The sequence below is a fragment of the Rhodnius prolixus genome, unplaced genomic scaffold, assembly GCF_049639745.1.
Source record: "Rhodnius prolixus isolate KJV_2025 unplaced genomic scaffold, Rpr scaffold_3, whole genome shotgun sequence".
Taxonomy (NCBI): Eukaryota; Metazoa; Arthropoda; class Insecta; order Hemiptera; family Reduviidae; genus Rhodnius; species Rhodnius prolixus.
Genome location: NW_027411603.1, coordinates 42225459 through 42247209, shown reverse-complemented (window position 1 = coordinate 42247209; position 21751 = coordinate 42225459). Strand labels below are relative to the sequence as shown.

General features: G+C 32.1%; 1 protein-coding gene and 1 long non-coding RNA gene across 7 annotated transcripts in view; one reads left to right on the top strand and one right to left on the bottom strand.

The window, feature by feature from the left end:
- The window catches only part of LOC141452857 (FMRFamide receptor-like), a 220171-nt gene that overhangs the window by 116107 nt on the left and 82313 nt on the right, over positions 1–21751 (top strand). For 2 of the 6 annotated variants that reach the window (XR_012457660.1, XR_012457661.1), the window contains exon 3: positions 92–4839. The exons of the other annotated variants lie outside the window; for them this stretch is intronic. The gene's annotated coding sequence lies outside the window, so the exon portion shown is untranslated. Of the gene's footprint in view, positions 1–91; positions 4840–21751 lie in introns of those variants that run through there. 6 annotated transcript variants of the gene reach the window in all.
- On the bottom strand, positions 2606–20258 carry LOC141452862 (uncharacterized). Its single transcript, XR_012457667.1, has 3 exons — positions 19552–20258; positions 18234–18349; positions 2606–2701 (listed from the first exon to the last, which is right to left on the bottom strand). It is a non-coding gene; the product is annotated as an uncharacterized lncRNA (long non-coding RNA).

Genomic DNA, 21751 nt, shown 5'->3' with positions numbered 1-21751 from the left:
TTAGGTGAAGGATACTTAAATTACTTAAGTAATTTACTAATTACTTATTAATTTGTAATTTAGTAATTACTTAAGCATAATTTTCATTTAGGATTTACAATTTTGTCCCTAAATTTACAACAAATACAAGATAGATGGCAAAAACTGTGGTGATCTTTACAAGGACTGACTGATCTTTACTATGACTGCAAAATGGATGAACTAAAAGAAAAAAGGCGTTTAATTGATGTCATTTTTGTGGAGATTAAGTGTTTTCTCATCTAATTAGCTACGAGAAACCCCACGTTGAAATTAATGATTAAAAAGAAGACAAAAGATATGGCCGTTTTAATTAATTATAAAATATTTGCACTAACAGGTTTTTTTATATTTCAATTCCCTTTTTCTTTTAATATATTATTCATGAAATTTATTTCCTTTGTCACGATATTCCACCATTTTTAGAAAAAATAATTAATAAATAACGGAATGATAAAACAAGGACTTAACATTGTTAATATCCTTCATTACATTTTTTTCTTAGAAAATATACATAGTGTACCTTTCTTCGTATTTAAAAAAAAAGAAGTGTTTAAATTTCAAGATAAAGCTGAAAGATAAAAGCTGAAAATAAGTAAAAATAAAATAATAGTTATTTATATTAAGAATTCTCATTAAATGTTCAGTTCGCTTTTATTTAAGAACATTTTTAAGGAAAGGGTTACAATCCCTAAAAGTCACACATATGAATTTGTTTGAAGTTTTCGCATGGTGTTTATGCTATACTGCTTAATATTATTACTATTATTTATAAAAACGTCAAGTGCAAGGAGGAATCGTGTAATATAATGAAAATGATTGAATCTTACAGAATCACCAAAGAAATAAGTTTTTACATAACATTCATAAGTTGTATATCTTTTGAGTTATACATTGATACATCTAATAACTACATTATTTCGATTTTTAATTATTATGTTAATTAAACGCTACTAATACTACCTTACAACCATTGTTTGAATGAGGGGCAAAATAAGTTCCATTTAGCCGGACTTCCTAGGTGACAGGTAGATATTTTAATCTAATTTATGTTGACCACACGGTGCAATTTCTAAAAATTACTCAATCGAGTTCAGACTATCTTGAAAGACGAATTTCTAATGGTGACACAAAACAATTAATTCATACCTAAACGATATTCCACAAAAAGAAAAATGTATTTCTTTCTGTGTCCAAGAATGACAACTTATTCACGACGAATTTCTCATCAGAATTCTGAAATAATTCCAACGATAAAAGTGCATGCAAGCAAAAATAAGGGAAATCATTCTTTAAAAAAGTCAACCGCAACGCTGAAATTTAAATTACAAAATCACACATTGGAATGGTCGTAATCAGTTAAATATTCAAGCATCATCTTAGATTGAAACGAAATTCATCACCCAGTAGGCTTCCGTAACAAAATACATTTAAGGAAAGGGTTTAGTAAAACCCTCTATCTGGTCAAAAGGCGATTTCATTGTATGCAGCTTCATCTTGGTGCTTGGTCTGAGAAGTTTTAGATGTTTTTACTGAACGTAGCCAGGTTTACGTCACTGAGATTACTACACAAGGGTCTCCAATATATCCTTGAAATGTTAACGACTTAATGAAATTTTTTTCTAGAAATCTATTTTTAAATGATAAAGTCTTATCAGAAGTGCAGCTCCCGATGGCACACAAATTAGTTACAAATTTAAAAGAGTAAAAAATATAATACTACTAATATGTATGTATTTAATTTACTATTCAGGCGTTTTTTACTTTTAAGTTTCCTTGTTTGATATACAAATTTTGTGCATCTGGTGCTACTACGTATTTTATGCCTCATTGTGTAGATATGTGATTTTTTTTAGAAATTATCATTGAAAATCTGAAGCTATTGCAATAATTCCTTTCCAGTCTAGGAATAAATAATATAATTATTTATTTAAAAATTTGTGGAGAAAAATGTCTGGTATGTTTATAGTTAATCGGTATATTTATGTTTAAATGGAAAAAAATTAGTTTATAAGTGCACAAAATTGATAATTATGTAAGGATCCAGACGTTGGTCCCAGTTACTTCAAAGTACCCGTAATTCGACACTTTTGCCAGCTATCTCATCTGTCAGTTATCTAATCCAAGTCATAAACTGTTCGATAAGCGTTAACAATAGAATTTTGCAGATGTTCCCTTCAACGGGAGTAACAGCATTTAGGTCCATCAATCAACCGGATTATTACACTGCGCAGGCTCATTACCGAACTATGGTCCTCTGAGGATTGCTCTACACTCATTAGGCGTTATATAATATTATTAATTAATATTTTGTATAATATTACTAATCGACTATCGTTTTCATCAATAACTAATACTTCGGTCTAATTACCTCAGGAATTATGTGGATATTTTGTTAAAACCCAAAAATGTAATCATTAGAAGATAACTGCCCTCACTAATTAACTTTAAATTTCTCAACACAATATCTCTACCGATCTAATCCAATATGGCTGGTGTACCTAGAGCAGAGCATCATAGTCTGCCTCTCACCAGTACTCGGTTATACTTTTCTGATATCCACATACATCACAACAAAAACAACTTACACTTACTCCGATGAAACCAAAAATGCTGTCCACTAATAATGTTCTAGTGATGGCTCAACGATCTTGCAAAAACCCATCTTTGATCACTCCGAGTCCTGCCAAACAAAATCCAGAATTAAAATCCTTACTCTCAAATCCCGAGACACTGTATTTACCTTTAAAAAAAGAAGGATCCTCCAAGCTAGAGTGAAAGAAAGTTAGTGAATTTTAGCTCTCACCACTAACATTCGCAGCGGAACTAGATCATACATATAAAGCCACCTTAATTTGGAAGTAGAATTTTAAAAACGAAGGAAAATATAGAAACATTAGCTATAATGATCACCAAACTAGTACACCGATATCTATTACAGAACTAGAATATACATATTAAGTTTCCTAATTTGTAAAGAGATTCAAAAATGAAGGCAAAATGGGAAATTTTTGCTGTAATGTTCAGCAAATTAGTATATTTTTCCTTTTGTCGTCTATAGCTTTAGCATAACTTGATTGTACATATTAGTTAGCCCTTCTAAAACTCTTATTATAATTGTTATCCCTTCTACAACTTAATTTTTACTCAAAAATGATAATTGCCGTAATTTATCCAACCAATAAAGCTTTAATTTCAAGCCTGGTCATCTTTGCAACAGCTTAATAATTTCTCTTAGTCTCTAATTCTCGCATTCCAAGAACGGCTAAATACTCCATTTCAGAACACCCACGATTAAATGGAAATCCAAATTAGATCACTTCTTCATATATTTCTAGATTCAAACAACCATTGTTTGTTTGAAGTCACTTCCTGCTAGGTCATTACCTATCCCTAAAATATTTTACACGATGCTGAGACTCTATAATAATTTTTTTTTTTTTTTAGAGAGAGAGAGAGAGAAAGAAAGATCCCTGAGTAAACACTGGGGTTGCGAAGTTACTTGCCATCAGCATCATCGTAATGGGGCGGAATAAATCCAGTGCACAATAAATTATCACCCGAATTTAGTCCATTACTTAAGCCCTGGAAGCACTACTTATCATAAAATGTTTAAGCACCCACTGCACGGCAATATAAATTAACTTACGTTACAAAAATAATTTTTTATACATATTATATATACTTCTATGCATAATTAATATAACTGTTAAAATGTTAGGAAAAATTATATCTGGTATAATGTTGAAGATTAAATAGAAATTTATGAAATATCAGTCTTAAATATATTAATGTATTTATAGAGGAAACAATGATAAATATGAAACCCAGGTTAGCTGGGCTGGAGCCAAGAACCAGCTGTTCGAAACCCAAGGGGTTTTCTAGCACCTTCCTGGCAGTAGTTCATATAATAGGAAAATGCTTTCTGTTTCCAATCCGGTTCAACTTAGCAACAGTGTTATCAGCTTGAGGATGGTTTGAGAAGCCCAATGAGCACAACAGTGAGAAAATACAGATAATAAAGGGAATAATAATCCCATTCATGAGAACAGAATCCTTTTTTCCAGAATCTGGTTTTCTCTGAAAGAGATTCTATACGTCAAAGCGCGCATTTTCCTTATAACCCAGGCCGGTTTTGAACTTTGATCCATAAACAGAGGTGTGAGAGGAATCAGTTTAGTGTAGAGATTTTGGCTTCATTTAAGTTACCATCTCGTACTTCATTTGCTGACTAATGTTGTGTAAGCAACTATTCAGCACGTGTTTTAGATTACTTTTGTGATGTTGAAATGAATACAGGAGAAAATCTTAACAAAAAGAAAATATGATGAATTCACCAACTTTACAATGGCTAAAGAAGAGAAAACTTTTGCAAACTTTTACTCTTCCACGTGGTCTTCCACGTGTAAATTATGTAAATTACTACCGCTTTTATAATAACCGACGCATCCGAACAACTTCTCCAAGGGCTTCTTCTTTTATCTCCACTTTTTGTTATTTATTCATTTAACTGTACTCTTATCGCCGCTTAAGGAGGAATGTCTACAGAATTAGGCTTTTCGGTAGCAAACATTATGCTTCATTTGCGATGGAGAACCTAACGTAATATCAGAATGTTCATCAGGTTCCACGAGATTATAGAGTTGAAGTAATATTATTCTCGGGTTAATTCCCAAATTGAGTTTAAGGCATGAAAATCTCTTTGGAAGGAAAATTGACTTATTTTACTTAAATCTTAAATTATGTAGCAAACATTATAGCCATTTTTTTTAATTTTTCCATTGTTTTACCCGTTCTATTTCTATGTTAAAATATGACGAACCTGACAAAACAAATTTAATATAGTCGAATAAAAAAATCATAATTTAATATTACGTCGACTCCGACAACAGTTAAGCATAAAGAAATTATTAACAATGGATACTAAAAGATAAAAGCGATTAGAATAATCTCATGGATTAAGCTCATTGGTGAGTTTCCAAATATTGTATTCGATTATATAGAATGGTTTCTGACACTAAAAAATAATAAAAGTACATTTCACATAAAAATAGTGATCAGTATTTTATATGAGGCTAGATCTGGTCTATTGCAAAGGAGCTGCGAAGAGAGATAGAAGCAGTGAAAAAATGGAATTTTATGAGGCTTTATCAGATAAGATACAGATGAAGAAGATAAGGAACGGTACGATGAGAAGAACTGTGGGGTTTTAGTAGGGTAGTTGTTGAAAAGAAAACTGTAAATAGTTTGTAAATAGTGGATGGTGAAGAAATTTGATTTGGTGAAGTGAGAAAATGGGTTTCAAGCGGGCGTAAAAGGAGTGGAAGGCCAGTGATGAAAGCTAATGAGGAGAAGATAGCCGGAATACTCTTACAGGACGAGGTAAAAAAAATAAGTGGAGTTTGCACAATTTGGTTCTGTCGGCAACCTTGAAGAACAGTAGCGCCTCCTTCTGTTCGGGCGCCCCAAAAGTTAAGAAAAGTAATTTCAATCTAGCAAGCGGTAAGAAGTGTTTACTAAGCTCTAACCGTGGAATGCTCATTTCAGGTCACTTACAAACCCATCCTTAGCTTAATAAAGGTTGTAGTTCTATTCGTATGCAATCAGTGTGCCAAACGATCACTGAAAAAATAAAATGGTTAGAATTCTTTTGAGACAATGTCAAAAAGCTGAAAATTGTATTCAATAAAGTAACTTTTCAGTTGATTGATTTTATCTAAAAGATTATGTCGTGTCCTAAGAACGCATTTAAACCAAACATTAAATTATTTTCTTGTTTAAAAAAAAGGAATTCAAAAAGTATATGTATTGAAGAGATCAAATAGTGTTCTGCCGGCAAAATGGAATAAAACAAAAGTTTTAAATAATTATGCAACAGTAGTAAAAGGAAGCTTTTTATGTGACTTTCTGAGACATTACTAATGTAACTTTATGTAACGATAAAGGGCATTAGCTAGGTGAATGCAGTCTGGATGATAAAGGAGAGCAGCTTTTAGAAAGATAAGAATGAACATTTTACTTCTCCACGACATTAGCATTTTGGACCAAAGGAAAAAAAACATATCTTTTATTTGACCTCCTTTAAACGCTCCTGAATTATCAAACATCAATTGCTGTTTTTTTCTTTTGGTTGTTTTGGCATAATTGATTGTGGTATATTTGAATTTGCCTTTAGTAGGAATGGCCTGTAAAGCCAAATAAACTGCGAGGCCTACAACATCTATTTCGGCTTCCCTAAGCCTTAGATTTGGATACTGATTTGTATCCAGTATCACATTGAATAATTGATGAAAAAATAAAAAACAACAAAGAGAATTAAACATCCATTTGGAAACGGTGGCCATGGTAGGAAAGGGTTAAAAACACAGGGCAAGATGAGATTGCTTAGACGAATTAATTCACTTCAGCAGCAATCGCATTTCTATCGCAGCAGGTATTCGACCATCGTCAAAAGATGGGAGCTAACATCTGGAAACTGACTGTACTCTCGTACAAATTCATTTTCGGGGTATCTTTCAGTCTCGCAATACAGAAGGAAGATCTCCACCCTGTAAACTGACCACTCCGAGTTTGTTAACTAAAATCATTTTCTTGGAGGTAGGGCACTACTTCTTACGGGAAACTATTTAATATAAATTCCCGTAAAGACACACTTGGCCGAAAATGGTTTTAATCCAGAATATTTCTTGTATTATTATTTATTTCAGAATTTATCTAATAAATTTTTGTGTTGGAATTGTTGTGGTAACTTCTCCAAATCTTAACAACCAAAATCTGATACCAATTAGTTTTTGCTCTAATTTGCAGTTCTCCTCTTCCTTTGTTTTCCTGATTTCAGCCCTATCTTATTTTTACTGAAGCTTAGAAGGCTATACAGAGTCTGTCCGTAGACTCGGTCTTGCTGTATAATAAGATTTAAGCATCTGGAAAAGCGATTTCAATGCTAAAAGACTTGAACAATAAAATCCAGTTTAGACCAGCTAGTTTACATATGAATAGTTCTGAATTTTTGACCAGGTCTTATTTTTTCCTTTTTTTTAACCCCTAACATCCTAAATATAGTAAAATAGTAATTTGTATTGGACTACCTGAGTGTCCGCACCCAACACTTTTACAGAAGCAGAAAAAAGTCTGGGAAGGAAAGAATTACGGAATTGAATGTTCAAAAAACAGATCTTTGCTAAGTGATACTGATCTATGATTTATATTTCATAAATTTCAGAAGAAAACTCATTATAAAATCTTTTACAATTCACAACAGTTCTTATTTTACATACGAGAAGATAAGAGTGAAAATTCACGAAATCTCATTCGAAACAGCTGCTACACTGCAGCTTCATTCCGCTTACGATCTGCAGTGATATTAAATCCTTTACAAAGTTTTTTCCCCCCATTCCTGCTTTAATGTCCCTTTATATACATACATACATATATATATATATAGTAAATGCGAGCGGAAAAGGAAGAGGAAACTCTAGGCCAAACTTCCAGCATTCAACCGCCTCATCACTCTCCTACCGCTGACAGCTCAGTAAAGAGCCCTTCAAGGAAATAAGTTCATCTACTAAGCTCGCATTCACTTCCCTTAAATTTTAATTTAGATTATAGATAAATATTTAGAGCAGCAGATATTTTCAATATTTAGTTAATCCTCAGTTATCATATGCGGATTATTTATAATAAATCCACTTAATGAGTTTTTTGTTTTTCTTTGCCTTGAAAATACTAAACTCATATTCTAATAAAATTTTGGAAGGTTGAGCCGAAAACTGAGCTCAAGTACTACATATTTACATATTTCAAGATACTTAAATTTTCATTTCAATAAAGCTTTATTCAATTAAGAAGTCAGTCAAGCAAACTGTATGCGATCTGGTGACTACAGGTGGAACTGAGAGATACTTGGTAACTGCTTGGACTCATCAGCTCCCTAATTTTCCAGAAACAGATATAATCGAGGCATCCCTATTGAACAAAATACGGATCGTTCTACAATAAAAGCTGTAAGGGAAGAAATTCCTTTTTCTGGACGCCGGGGCTCTCAGAAATGGTAGAAAATCTCGTTATTGATTTGGCAACAATACTGGAGTCTACAGATGATAGATATTTGTTGTAATCAATTGTACAAAAAGATAAGTTTAACAAAATTTGCGGGACGAATGGACCTAAATGAGCTGCAATAAACTTACAGAATAAATTGAAAACAAAGTAGCACCATGGGAATCCAGTTTACTGAGATAACAAGAGGGAAGAAGTAGCGATAGCTCGATTACAATCCGTCAAACCAGAGTAACTGACGGATATCAGTTGTGTAGAATTACGGCCCCTCTGACTGTGAAACACATTTTACACAGTACAATAGGTGAAGATTATTGTATGGAATCCCAAGCAGTGGGTAAGGCATCCTTGGAAACGACGCTAACACTGTTGATATACAAGTGAGGTCTTTTAACAAATTTTGTCTATACGACCGAATCCAACTTGTTGATCGCTATCTTGTGATCATTAGTCACGAAGTTGGTTGAACGAGATTTGCAAAGGTGGGAGGAAATAATAATCAATCAGCTTTGATTGTCTTGAAAACAATGGTTTGGAGATTGTGCGGGTGAGTTGTCACTCTAAATTGTGTACCGAAGAAGATTAGAGTCCTCTAGCGACCAGCCATTGGACCCAGTTCAATTCTAAAACTTAATTCCTTCATTTACAGCTATTGTTTGCTGTCATCAAACATTATTAAATAAATCAATTAAAAGTTTAGGGTTGTAAAGAACGTAGTGTAAGTTTTCTTAGTAGATTTTGATCAGCTCAATGCTGATACAAATGAAAAATTAGTGCTCTAATCTTTTTCTGATCTAAGTCGAATATGAACCTAAAATGTATGTAAATGAGACATGTATTTTAGAATAACATTTGTACAACAATAATAATATAGAAATCAATATACACGTGTTTTGTGCTTCATACAGACACAAATTCACATTGAACACGTGCCATAATCATTATCATCAACAAACACAACCATACACTCCAGCTAAAAATACCTTCCATGTTCTTTGTAACAATACTAGGACATGTTGGTTTCTTTTATAAAACTGTAGGTATTATTTATTACGGTGAATTTCCACACTAAAAACACGGAAAAACAATGTTCCGGAAGTGTTTTAAAAAGGTTTTCCTCGCATCTCTTTTGTCACCCTAGATCTCTTTTCTTCCCTTATTTTGATGGGAGTGTGTTTTTACTACCCAAACCTTTTCTTCTCATTTTTACAACTCGTCCGCTTTTATTCCAGAAATTCTGCAGTAATGAGAAAGTTTTCATATATGCTTATACTATATTTTGTGGAAATTTTATTTTTTCAAAAACAAATTTTTGGTTTGAACATTTTCAACTCATTGCAGTTTTATGGAAGATAAATTTTCTTTGGAATTTTTAACTCGGAACATTCAAGAAAATATTCAGCTCCCTATATTGTAGTAAAAGTGTTAAAAACGATTCATGTACTCTTTATGGGGAAGTCCAAATCCATCCTAAAATCAACTTTCAAAGTTTCTGGCAAAGTTTCAAAGAAAATTTGTGCTCCATAAATAAGTAGTATTATTAAATAATATATAATGCTTAAATTTATTTTTTTGGATAAAGTAGGCATATTCGCTAATCCATTTTGTTTTTAATGACTGATAAACCAATAAATATAAAAAGGAAATATTACTGGAATTGCTCAGTAAGTTGCCTTAAAAATGATAAGTTAAAAAAAAAACTCATCGTTTACAAATAAATTTCAATTTCGAAGCAAAATCTAGAGATGACATCACATTCAAACTTAATATCTAACACAGAGACATATAATTGGAGTTTCAATCGTTAAAGCGAAGTTTAGACTGAGATAAGAAAAGCTAAACTACATGTTACTGCCCCAAGTATTAAGCTGTTTTTATGACTGCCATATTTAGCAGTATAATAGGGTCATCTCTAGATCCTTAATATTTTAAATTTTAAAACTTAAATGCCGGTTTAAAATTACTGTAGTAAATACATTTTAATATTTATAATCTATCAACAGCTTAAGGGAATCTAGTTTGGATTAAAATAATTAATATTATTCCTCATTTTATTGGGTAGTCATTAGAGTAAACTACTCTTCTATGATAATAATTTCCCTTGAAGCTATAATTTGGAAATAACGAACGGATTTGAGGAGTGCTGTGTGTAATCAAAGACCAAAGAGTAATGTATTAATTCCTTGTAATATTGTGTTGGTAATTTCTCTAGTGCAAATGTTACTCTCTCTTCTTAATATTATATTGCTACTAATTCATTAGTATTTACTTAATTATTCTTCCGCTTTAGTCCAGCAAAGTTGAATCTTTATTATCTGTATTTTTATCATTTCCAATTATCGTACTAAAAGAATTCTCATTGCTGCTTGTTATATTGATGAAAAATGGTAATATGTAAATCAGTGGTTCTTAAAGTGGGCGATATTGCTCCTAAGGGAGCTTTTTCACTTCTTTAGGGGCCATCAGCAAAAAAATAAAGAAAACTGATAGTGTGTAAAAAAGGTAATTTCAGAGCTCTATAATAAATAAGTAAAATAAATAGCTTTCAGAGCAAATGGCAACTAATTTTCCATTAATTCTTATTTATTTACAGCCATTACGTTTAAAACAATCATTTCAATACTGTCCGATCGATTTCTAATTATTACCAACTCACATCTGAGCCAGTTATTATCAGAAAAAGAGGGTAGTTCTTAATCAATCTTAAATATCGAGCGTTGGGTCCACTATTTTATGAAAGCCTACTTATGCCCACATGTTTCAATATATTGAAGAGGCCAGTGGAAGACGGCGCTAATTTTTCTCACTATAAGCAACATTGAAGATGCAACATAGGATCTTAAGTTAGAAATTTTTCTCGAATAATAATAGCACCTAGACGATAACAATTTAAAATCCAATCTTAACATTGCGGGTTACACATTACAAAACTTTAAGTAACCAACAAACTGAAGATAGAAATTGAGCAAATAAAGTGAGTCCACGAAAAAAGAGGACGTAAAAGAAGATCCAATCTTTTCTCTAATACAAATGTAAATGCGAGGATCACAATGGAAAGCAAACTAAACCCTCCAGTTTCTTTCTTTAATAAGAAGTGTTATAACTGGAAAATATCCTTTTCGATTTAACTAATTTTCTCTAAAACTTTTTCTTAAAAAAAAAACTAGTTAATGCTTAATTTCGGTGTATTGAGAACAATAACAAAATTATGGTTTACAATATGGAAGCGATGTTCTCTTATTACGTTACGAGATTTTAAGTATTCGTGAAACAGCGGTTTTACGACTGCTAGAGATATACGAGACAAGTACGCAATCTTTGAGTAGGGAGAATTAGGGTAGACCATTTGTCGTCTTCGTACCTTCACAGCTGCATACTTGGAATCAGCAGGAATTACTACTTCTTAGAGGAGTGTCAGTTGAGTCAGTTATTCCAAGTAGCTGTTCCAGGACCCAAAAATCCCAGTAGTGCCACTAAATTTGATTTTAAGTTTCTTTTGTAGGAAACATTTTCTTATGAACACTTTTTTCAAGTCAGTTCTGACAGAATTAGGTTAAACTTTCCTCTTAAGCGTCATTCGTTTAATTAAGGACTCATTACCTTCATTATATTAACCCGTTAGAGGTGACACCCTCTTTTATACCTTCCGTGGAGTCCCAGTCAGAATTTCCCTAACTGATTTCTCATCCTTTAAAGTTCCTACTTTTAAATTTCAGAATTAATTCTACAGGATTCATAGTTCAGCCTCGATTTCTTTTCTTTTATTTTTTTTCTATAAGAAAACGCTGTGAAACGTGTGGTTCTGTTGGTATTGAGAAGACCTCAACATGTTTGTCCAGTAAAAATTCACTTAGAAAATTTGACACAAAGTAAGAAAATAATCTCGCATTTATGATGATCAGATTATGCATAAAGTAGATAAAAAAAAGGTTTCAATAACGCGAAAAACGTAAAATATTTAATATTAATGTTATTGTTCAAAGAAAATTCATTACATGAAAACAGCTACTGTAATCGAACTTTAGACTGTTACAACTGTTTGAAATGAACTCTGTGTAATCACTCTTTATTCAGTACCCATTAAATTCACTGAAGGAAAACAGCAACAAGCAAGCCTTACTTGATTTGTGGGCGCAGTTACTGTCAAAAAGTTGTCACATACGAGTATATTTGGAAACCCATCCTAACGCTACCTGTCATTTAAAAAAGTCAACTGGGTCACTGTCGCACAGCAGTTTTAAATATGATCAATATTAAAAAATAAAGAGATTATTTAATATTGAGAGAAGTTTCATTCAGTGGGTGTAAAATGTTGGTTTAAAAGTTTTCAATTTCAGAATGAATTGGTAATCCGCGTGGGCCACCCTTTATAGTTCTATTCCATAAATAAGACCATTCCTCTCTGTGGCATTATCTATCATTAAATTGCCATTTTATGATTAAATTATATAATAATATTGCAGAAATTAACAAAGTTTGTTGTTTGTTAGTTAGAAAACAAAACGATCTAATAATAATCAATCCCTGAGTTCAAAGAAAGAACAGCAAAACATATGACCTCTCTATAAACTATCGACTGCAACAATTCTGAAGGATTCTGATTTTCTATCACTCTGTAATTAATTTACAACTGCTAAAGGCATCAAGTAAATGTGATTGCATAACAAGTGAATTCATAAAAAAATAAACAAATTGAAAGAATTGAATGAGGACCGTCCAACGACGAGCATCATAAGCGGCTATCGCTTGATTCCGATGAAGTGAATTCGTGTTGAAGTGTTGGGACAGTTTGGATTCGAATTCGGTGTGACAGGATTTGGCTAGGTCAAGAACAAAAGGAATTTTTAGTCTGTGTGAATAGTTTTATTGCTAACACAGAAAGCTGCGTTCACGATAATGCGTAGCATTTTAAATTTGGATCGCTTATCGAGTAGTAATTTGATCATTCGGTACCGTAAGTTAAGTTCATGTCGCTTGAGTCGGGGCCCCAGGTGAGGCGCTTCTTCAAATTTAATATTTTTACTTAACTCTCAAGTCAGACGCTTTTTAGCAATACATTAAAGTAAATTTCAATTGTTATAAAAAAAACGAATGAGTAATAAAACTTTAACACAATAACCCAACATTTTTTTCATTCAGCTTTCTCCGTTGAAGATCTCACCAAATCCCTGTAGTGCAATAATTAATTATAATCGTTTCTTTACGATGCTGTGGTTCTTAAATAATATTAAGAGATGGCTTTGTCTCAACCACAATCAATTCTAAATATTAACATTGGTTTTTGATTGAATCTAATCTTTATTTATCGTGATAAGTTGTAAATTAGGTAAATGTCGGCTAAACTGGGATTTCTTGAAAAACTGTGATATTCAAACTCAAAGCTGTACAATTTGAGAGAACTTCAACAAAACTTTAAGTTGTATCTAGTTTTTAACTAAATGATGAAAACAATATCAGTAAAATTAATTAAACAAATGAAACCAGGAAAGGAAAACCTGCCTAATGATCGAATGCAATTTACTTAACTTAAAAGGACAGCGAACTCTGTAACGTTACTGTTATTACACTATCCAACATTGCGCAAAAGGAGGTGGTAAGAAAAGGCAGATTGTAAGCCTAGAAATATTAAACAAAAGGTACTGAGTAGATTAAGTAAGGGCCATTAAGTAATATAAGTTACTTCTGATATTGTGGTTAAAGTGCAATTGAGATAGCAAGGGAAAGGAAACTAAGTAATTGATACAATTAAGGGCGGATAAGGGCGTTAAAAGCCATTGTGTTGTAATGATCATAGCAGACACACGTACCTCTCAACCACTTTGATAAATTATTTTTAGAAGGAGGGGTAAAAATAGGAAGTTGTTGTTTTGTCACTCTTCACAGCAAAACGAGTGTTTCATGTTGCTTTGTTTACTAGCAAACAGAAGAAATACAATCAGAATAGAATTTTCTCTTTCGCCTTGTAAAAGGAAGTAGGCATTTTGCCGACTTTCTATGAGGTTGGTACATGAGTAGAGCTGTGTAAACGGAGAAAGGGAAATAGTAGATAAAAATTAGCCGATTAGCTTCAGCATTATAAACATGAAACTATTTCTTTATGAAAATGAAGGCACGTAACTAAAAAAATAAAAATAAAATGTGAAAAAAGCAAACATTTAATAGGCAACTAAAGTCTGCCTTACAAAAAGATGATAAATAAAACAATTAGTAAAATACAGCATAAAAATAATTGTTAAATTACAAAACAATCATATGAGTGCTTCGCAATCACCAAAATTAGAAAAAAGTTTACTAAAACCAGTCCTAGTAGAGGACATATTGTAATTACAATTAAAATCCAGTCACACAAGTATTCTGTAGTGGCTCCTCCAGCTAGTCAAGTACTTGTCCCAATTTGGATTAATAATTTCTCTATGCAAAATAAATTTCCTGCTTTGATAAGTGCCAGCCTTAGTGAATTCTTTTTCTAAAAATATCGTAAATTTAACGAGGGGTTAAAAAAATACTTCAGGAATTCTCTATAAAGAATTAGAATCTATTAAGCAAGTTTATGACGGCCTAATTTATTAGTGGAGAAGGGAATTTTTTTTAACCCAGCTCTGGGGACAGGACATCATTCCTGTTTTTAATTAAAAAGATCATTTTCATTAAACAATTTCAACATCGAAGGCGGCAGGCCGAAATTATTTAATTCATCATCCAAAAAAAAAGGGAAGATTATTACCAATTTCAGTTATAATTTTTTACTTTTTTTCAGCCAAGCTTTCGACTTAGAGACTGGGTCATTTTCAGGGCTTTTGCTTGTAGACAATTTATATGTTTAACATTTTAACAAACAAAGGTTGGAGTGTCTTCTGTCCTGACTTCAGTCCTGTCTGTTTAGGCACTCAAACAATTAATAGAATGTTATTATTTTCTCATTAATATGCATGTAATAACTCAAAAAATTTTCAAATTTTTCAAACTGAACTGAAGAGAAATTCATGCAAGTTTTCCAGCCAAATTTATAAATATTTCTGTTGTTTGTTGTAATACTATTTCCATTTTAAACATTTTCATCCAAGAAAATTTAAATAGTTTTTATTACTTTCAAACAACTGATGAAAATTCTTGGTGTTTAAGAAGTAATACAAATAATCCAAAAGGATGAAAAACCACTTACAAGAAACAATGTTCTGGTTAAAACTTTTATCATAAAGGGAACAAGCGGTCTGCAAGGTAAAGTAGAATGAAGGCGGGCAACAATCTTCTCATTTGAGAAACTTACTGCCTTATAAATCCGCAGACTGTTCTATTTAGAGTTTGGTTTATGCGTTCCGTTTTAAATTAGCAACTACTACTCTAATTCAAAACTACAAAGATGACGAGATTTTCAACTTTAGTTTCATTCAACCATTCTCAAGTGAGCCATTGAAAAACTTTAAAAATATTTCCTCCATTTAACTAAAAAAAAGTTTTAGAATTGCTCGAATGGAGAGAACAAAAAGAGTACTGTAAAATTAGGGACACATGATGTACTTACTACACATGCTGGTCGAACGTTTCGGATTATAAAAATGTGTTGATTTTATGTTGAAGTTACGAGGTAGAAGGTGCAATCACGGGCGTTAAGTAGCCTGATTAAAAACTGAGAGAATTATTGTATTTTTAAATAGGTTTTGCATGCATGAGTTGGCGCTGACGAAATAGTTTGTATCTTTACCCAAAGAAATTGTCTATTTCTGATTTGTACAGTTAGGCTGTTGCAGCCTCAGCAAATTACCTGAAAAAGTTGCTAGTTTTACCGTACAAAAATTTATTTATTTGTCAATATAAAATGTATCAAGTGTATCAGAAAAATCAAACTTAAAAAAAAAAAAAATTAAAGAATCAAAATTAAACATTACCAAAAAAAATTTTTTTTGAAAGGGTTTGAGAAAATAAACTCCAAACGCTTACAGATTTTTAAAATAAATATCGATTACAATTTAAAGCATTTCAGTTTAATAATGTGGTTTGTAAGGAGTGACACTTTAAAAAGAAAACATTTCGTTCAGATACTAGAGTTCTGCTCTCAAGAACTATCAGTTAGAGAAGTTGTAACATCTCGAGATGTTTGTAGTAGAAATTCTCTCGTACTCATTTTAGGAAATGTCTTACTCTTATAGGAAATGAAGACCAAAATATATTACAAACAATCAGACGTAGCAACTCAAGGCACAAATTTAACTTTGTTAAGTTCACTTAAGATATTCTTTTGGTAGAAAAAATAATTTTTATATTATTTTTTTGTAGAACTCCAGGTTTTTTCCTCCTTGTAATTCACTTTCCTAAAATAGTTATTTTAGAAGCTAGAGAACAGATTTAGAAAATGACTTTTATTGCTTAAATTTGTTTTATTTCTTTTGGGAACAATAAAACTCCAAAGAAGTACAAGATATTCTGTAAAAATACACTATATGGCGTAGCGTGCCATTGATTTCATTATTTTCCAAGTGAATTTATAGACACATCGTGAGATACACAGCTGTCATTTTCAACTTTTCCAATTATGGAAGAACAATTCTCAGAAGGTTTTTTTTTTGAAAGTGTACACGTCTCATTTTAAAATTTTGCTGTAAGATCTTAATTTAAAAGCCTACATTGCAGCAGTTGGAACAATTGGGGGCAGAAATGTGTTGGTCTGAATAACATTAGCCAGTTACAATTGTTCGCGTTAACGATCTAAAATTTAATGAAAAGTCGAAAATGAATTTTCCATTTGACAGCCTCTACTTCTCCTTTCTAGGTGAAAGAAGCACTTCGATCGATTTTTCAACAGAAATGCCAGTATTATGGTTCCCTAAATCCATAAAAGTGGTTTTTACCAATTGGTATACATATGTATGTTGTGTAGTGTGTACAATGTCTGGAGTAAGTGGGTCACCAAAATTCAAAAACTGTAAAATCGAAAAAATTTAAAACGGTTCCCAAGATTATCTATTAACTTTAATTTCTACTTTTAATCTGCAACCTTTTCTTGGTAAACATTAATTAGGGATACTTTTGGGTGAGGAGGTGGTTGAACTTACACCGACTTGACCTGTCAAGTACCTGTACCTTTGCCTTCTTCAGCTACAAATTGAAGCAAAGGAAAATATAGTCTATCTATAAAGCTCTCCTTTACGCCACTCTAACCCTAGAAACTGCCACAAGCAGTCATTGAGTGTGATAACAGGAAAAACTTTACAAAAATAAAGTGAAGCTAAGGACCCTATATATATATAGAAATACGAATTTTGTTATAAGAAGAACAAGTGGCACTCAACGTCAGTTGGAAGGAAGAAGTCAAGGTGTTATTGATGTTTAAAGAGGGTGATTGCCGAATGGAATATGGGAGGAAATGTATATCTCTAGAGAGTTACTACATGAGGCAGAATCCTTAGAATTGAACTCCTGGTTAACTTCTTACTTCAAATGTTTGCCTTGCTTCATTTCTTATAAAATATTCAGCACTTGTTGGCTAAAGAAGCAAAAGCCATTAAAGGAAAATGTTTGATTGTTACTTTATGCTCAATTATTGTGAATCAGTGCGTACATTCTAAACATTTTTTTCTAAGTCTACTTTAAAGGATGAATAATTTTAACAAAAAAAGTAAAAATCTTCTGATAATAGTAAGCATGACAGAGAGGAGGTATCTAACGAAAATAAGGTAAACATTTAGCTGTCTCCGAGAACTCATCTTTTGAAAATAGTAGATTCCTTAGCAGTAAAAAACTATTTTCGTTAGCAAAAATAACAAAAAAAACATGGCACAAGAGAACTTGAATAATGTTCCAAATTCATAAATATATTTTAAATAATTACATTCACAGAGAATATGATTTTGGAACAAAGTGTGTATAAGGAACTAGGGTGATTTTTGGGTGGTGCGACCATTTTTTTCGGAAGTGGCAAACAATATTTTTGTCGGCTTTGAGAGTGCCACATGATTTAAGTTGCGGTATAGAAAGATGGTCTCTACAACTGAAAACCAACTGACTGCTCTTCACTGTGGGACTTGCACAAATTACGGTGGAAATCCATGTCATGTATATATTTGTTTTTGCAAATTTTTAATTCAAAATTATATTTAATAATATTGAATCAACTAAACTATTATTTCTTTTTAGTGAATAAGTTAAAAAAGGAAACTTACTATTAAAGTCCAAGTCCTGATTGAAAGTAGTTGAACAACGAGTTGGCTTCTCCTTGATGCAGGCTGGCAATGGAGTTTTGTTGTAGCGTCAAACCCCAATTTAATGCAGTAAAAGGCTGGAAAAAACGTATTGCTGTCTGAATCTATAGTTATTCTTGAAAGTGTTCTCTCTGTTGATTTATTCTGTTATTAAAAGATCGATCTTTACACAGAATAGAAGAAAGTCCCAAATTAGGGACTTGTATTCTGAAACATTTTTGATTACTTGTAAGATGAGATATTTGAAAAAGGCAGGCCCTGAGATTAGATTCACTAATCAAATTAATATAATGTAAAAAGCGCATAGGTATTTCTTTTTTGAAGGTAAAGATCTAAAGTTGAAAAACTTTAGTAGAGTAAAGGAAGCATAAATGAGAAGCTTTGACTAGTAAAGAAGTAGACAGTTATTTAAGCACAGAGGAGATGATTTTATTGGAAGCGGAGAAATTATAACAATAATTTAAATTCTAATTTAGATGATTATATAAAACTAAAGGAGGCTTTTCTAAATCTAGAGGGTTTTGATTTTGTTAATAGCATTAACTCCTTTGAGGTCATTTTCAAATACCTTTAGCATAGAGGAAGTACTGTTATTTCTCTCCTTTATTTTAAAGGAAATAATGAATATATAAAATAAACTTAGCCAAACAGACAATGGGAAATTCCTTAACCCTTTTTTTCTTCTTACAATTAACTATAACTAATATTTCAAAAGTTGTTAATTATTCTATGACAGTGAGTTCGCTTCCATACTCATAAAGTTGAAATTTATAGCAGCCATTATGAACAACGTAAAACATTGTCTTACAAAGTAGTGAACTACATGAGAATTATGAGTAATTAATAGTTTTGTTGCTGATGGAACTTGTGCTACATTAGCAAATTACTTATTCGAGGTTGAATGGTTTCATAACTTAGGCTTTTTAGAAAGTTATGTTAGTTTGTTGTCATAGTAAAATGTATTCGAGTGAAGACTCACATGAGTTTCTTACATAAATTAATTTTCTAGATACACAAACATTGTTTAAAATCCCTAAAAAATAGATTAAAAAAAGTGGGCCTACTTAGTGATTTTTCAGATTAGGAATTTTCTCCAAATATTTGGATATTTCCGGCGAAAATTCAAAAACCAAGCCGAACACTGTTTCTATTTCCTATTACAATATTTACGAACTTACTCACTTAATGTCAACTCAGAATTTCGAATTACATATATTGAATTCTTAGAAAGACTTCTACACTTTTTCTCTACAAATGACAGAGTATTTACTTTACTTACTTATTATCTGACCATCACAGCTTCTGAAGGGCCTGAGCCTCAGCCTCTACAGTTTCCCATCTTTTACGGCAGTTCGCCGCCGTTCTCCGACCACGTAGTCCGATAGACTCCAAGTCGTCCTCCACGTTCCTCAGCCATCTCAGTCTTGGCCTTCCTCTTTTAAAGCTTCCTTTGGACCCTTTACATCTTCCATCCAGTGAATGTGTTCTAACCATCACAGTCTACCAACGGCGTCATATTTTGTGTGTAGTAAGTGATCGACTTCAATGATAAGATGCACAGAAAATTATTCCATACGTACCCCAGAATTTTGCAAATAATACGCCTCAGGATTTATTTAAATGTCGAAATTATTAATTAGTTTACATTTTTATTTTTCCCTTATTTTTTTTCGTAAAAAACTATTACGATATTTTTAGTTTTCACTGGAAACGTGCGTTTTATTTTCTTTTAGTGAACGTTTATGATACAAAACAAAGTTTATAGAAAATGTATTTACGTAAATTGCTGTAAGAGTAAGATGAATGTCTGTAACCACCAGAATTTTCGACAAAATTGATAAATAAACTCATTTGCACAACTTCTTCATGCTTTTCCTAATAATAGGTACAAATAGGATACAGTCTTTGTGGAATCTATTCTAGAGTTCGCTGTCATTCTCCCGAAGAGATGTTCCCGAAACTTACCTAACATACAAGAAATTGAAACAAGATTATTGATGGATAGCCAAGAATAATTTTAAATATTTTTAAGTGTAAAATATATCATATATTATAATATGTTTTCCATAGAAATGATTAGCAACAAAGAGTTGACTAATAACAGTGGATTATTAAATGTTAGAAATGTAGCGGCCAATTAAAATATCAAACTATATAGATGTAAAAGTATCTAAGCGCAGACAGACTTGAAGTTAGGTAATTGATAAGAGATTTACTAACAAAATATGGAACTTGACTGCAAGACGAAAGACAGAAAACTGACCTTGTTGCTAAGGTCTTTCTAAAACCTTTTTTGCCACTCTGACAAGTCGCAGTAAGCTACCAGCTGAGATTATAAAACCCAAGACCCTTTTTGACGTCACTTTCTACCTCTCTTACTTTAAATCTACCCTAATTTCCTTTTCCTGTTTTAGAAAATATTGTCTGGTGCATCCATCTTTACATTCACACGTTCTGTTAATTTCTTTAAAAAACTGTTCTTCTGGTTTCCTGTGAACTTAGATAACATAAAACTTAAATTCCAAATTTGAAAGAATATTTGTGCAAAGATTAGTGAAGGGCTTACATTTAGTTTTTAGGTTTACTTCTAGATACTATTGGGGGTTCCCTATTCGGATATCAAGAACAGGGAAACCTTTTTATTCTCTGGATTTTTGTTTTTTCTTGGGATTCTAAGTTTCCAGGTGTGGGATGGAAGACAAATTGTACCACAGTCTCGCTCATTTCACAGGCAGAGATGAATGCAAGCTCCGGAACTTTTTTTAAACAATTTTAAAATTGTAAACTGCATCTACTAAGTCTTCTGGGTGTTTACCACCAGATTTTTGAATTTAACAGGGGGTAAAATCAAGTAAATTTAACAGATTAACAAAATTAAGAAGTTTTAAAGACATTTATCAAGTGTCCTATTTTCTTACTGCAACAATTTTGAATTGTATTAAACATAATTAAATGCAAACATTTCTTTAAAAAAAAAACGGTTTTCAGTAGCTGATGTTAATGTATTTGGAATTCATTTAAAACACAATTGATCTGGTTGGTCGCATTTATAATTAAATATTTTGCACATCGCCCACGATTACTTGATAACTTTAGAATTGAAACAGGGGTTTCACAGTTAGTTATGATATTCAACTAAGATAACGGTTCTACGAAGCCAGGCAACTTACTGCGAAACACCACTTAACGTATAGTAATTATAAATCTACTTAGCATCCTATCTGAGGAGGGGATTGCCAAGACAAAGCTGATCTGTTCTCTTAGTACCAACATTCCACTTTTAGATCCAATTCTTACACATGTAAAGATGAACATTTGGCGGGTGGTGTAGACAAACTTTATAAATTGTTACCAGTCGAATTTCCTCTCACGATGTTAAGTAAGTTACGCTACATCTTCTGAGACAATAAATCCCCTGGTAATTATAACCTTTTCAATCTCCACCAAATGATAAAACGTGCAATCTTTTTGGTTAACAA